Source organism: Cervus canadensis, chromosome 19 (assembly GCF_019320065.1).
Source record: "Cervus canadensis isolate Bull #8, Minnesota chromosome 19, ASM1932006v1, whole genome shotgun sequence".
Taxonomy (NCBI): domain Eukaryota; kingdom Metazoa; phylum Chordata; class Mammalia; order Artiodactyla; family Cervidae; genus Cervus; species Cervus canadensis.
The window spans coordinates 18,236,749-18,239,018 of NC_057404.1; the positions used below are offsets into that span (position 1 = coordinate 18,236,749).

Below are 2,270 nucleotides of genomic sequence, written 5' to 3' on the forward strand. Positions count from 1 at the left end.
CAGAGCCCTGAAGATAAGGTGTAACACCCCAAAACATGGACTCATTTTCCATTCTACCTTAGTCCACCGCATCTCTGGATACCTGACAAACAAATGCAATATTACCTCATGAACTGACTGTGTATCTTAAGTACTCACCAGTGGATTTGGGGAGAAGCTTTGAGAACAAGTTGAGGAGCGGCTGTCCTTTTAGATTGAAAAGATTCCATTAAAGAATCTGGATGTCATGAATGAGGCGATGGTTCAGACAGAGGAAGCAGCTGCTGAGATTATTAAGAAACAGGAGATGAAGCACTTTGAGAAGGAAAAGAAGTGGCTGGCTGCAATTGCCCTGGAATCTTCAGAAAATAGCAGGAGTACTCCAGAGGAGGGTGAGGAGACAAGTGAAAGACTGGAAAAAAAGAAAGAGAAAAAGTGCCAGGAGTCTCCTCAGGAAAATGGAATGGAAGACCCATCTGTCTCCTTTTCCAAACCCAAGGAAAAGAAATGATTTTTCAAGGAGAAACTGGTTAGCAGTGATCTTGAAGAGAGAGCTGGAAGTGGAATCTTCCCAAGAGGAAGAAATCTTTTTCAAAGAAGAACCAGTTAGGGGTCCCTAGGAGTCAAGACATAAAAGTGTCCCTAAGGAAAACAGGAAATTATCTTCCAGGGAGGAGCCACTTGGCAGCGGACCTGAAGATGCTGCTGCCGGCAAGGATAGTGGCTCCAAGAGAAAGAAAAAGCTACAAAAGCTATCCCAGGAAAAGAAGAATGGACATTTCCCTGGTGGCGCCTACCTTGCAGAGGTATTTCCCAACCCATCACCTATAGCCCAATAAAAATAAAAGCAAAATCATGAGAGAGAAAAAAAAAAAAGATACCTTATAAAATCGAGAGAGAAACTCTTCCTTATCCTTGTCCTAGTTCATATTCTGACATGTACTCAAATGAGAACGGACACCACAACCTCGGAGAGTTGGGCGAAACCTAAGGTAAACCAAACTACCCTTCTTTAATTCTCTAAAATTCTTTCTACAATTACATAGTTTGTCTTAACATATGTATGAGGGGTCGTTTTCAGAAAAGAAAGCAAGGTAGAGTGAAAAGTCACACAGGGATTTATAACCAAATTCCCTACTTACGGAAGGGGGTGGGAAAAAGCCGATAGAGCGCATGCTCAACGCGGAGTTCACGCCGTAACTCACGCACGCATTACGCACATACGCAAGGAGGTACACGGGGAGGAAGAAGCGCACACGTGTGTGTCCTTTGAGAGTAAGCGTGCCTCTTCCTGCCTGCTGGGGATTTGATTTCTGGCAGTTTTTAGGTGATTCCCGTCTCCCAGCAATTGCCTTAGGATACAGAGAGCCAACTCTGTAAGGTAAGTTCCCATACAAGACGACTCTGCAAGGCCTTACCGAGCCCAGAGCTCATCGTAGATGTGACTTGAACATAGCCTAAGGTCTCACTCTACCCATTTCTCTGCTCTTTGCTTTGTTACAGATACTGAGTCAGTAAGCTTCCTGTACACAAATCTCTGTCTCAGAAGCTGGGAAACACAGTCTGCAATAGTTAGTGCTCTAAGTGGTCCTAGGAAGCCTACTGAATCACCTGTCGGCAGCAGACAGAGCATTCAGATCTCTTGGCAGGCAGCGATAGCGAAGTTCGTTAAAACTTTTACTGTTAGAAACTGGTATGTGCTGGAAGGGAATGCACTGATAGAAATAATGTATCGAGGATTAAGAAGTGCACCAAAATAGTATTGGCAAAGGCAAAGGAAATGGATAACTATTTTGAGGGAAATTGTTGATTTAGAGGGGGAAAAAAATGAAAGAGTGAACAATTAAATTCTAAGAGGCCCTCCTTGACAATATATCAATATAAAGAGGCTCCGATCTTATCCTGTCAGGGGATAGGAAAATCCAGTTTAATCATAAAAGTAGCAGAAACTCAAAGAAGATTAAGAAACTTGAGCTTTTATCCTCAATAGGTTTGCTGTACCAGTAGAGTTTCCATAAAAATTTGGAGAGCTATGGAATTGGGTAATAGAACATGCTGTCCTTATGAGCAAAACAGAGGTATTGAGAGCATCTCTCGATCTATGCAAACAATAAAATAAGGATTAATGATCAGAAATCTAAGAGGGGCCACACCAGCTAAAAGTCACAACACCTTGCCTAATTTATGAATTCAAGTCAGTTTTCAGACCCAGAACTCACATACTGTAGTTATTGAGTTTACAGAAGAAAGAACCCTTGCAATACTGTAGCAAGAAAATGTGGCCATTATTC

The 2,270-nt window shown here is 42.3% G+C and overlaps 1 pseudogene; it reads left to right on the top strand.

Moving 5' to 3' along the window:
- The first annotated feature begins 226 nt into the window (after positions 1 to 226).
- Positions 227 to 818, top strand: LOC122422021 (annotated as a pseudogene).
- The last annotated feature ends 1,452 nt before the right edge of the window (positions 819 to 2,270 follow it).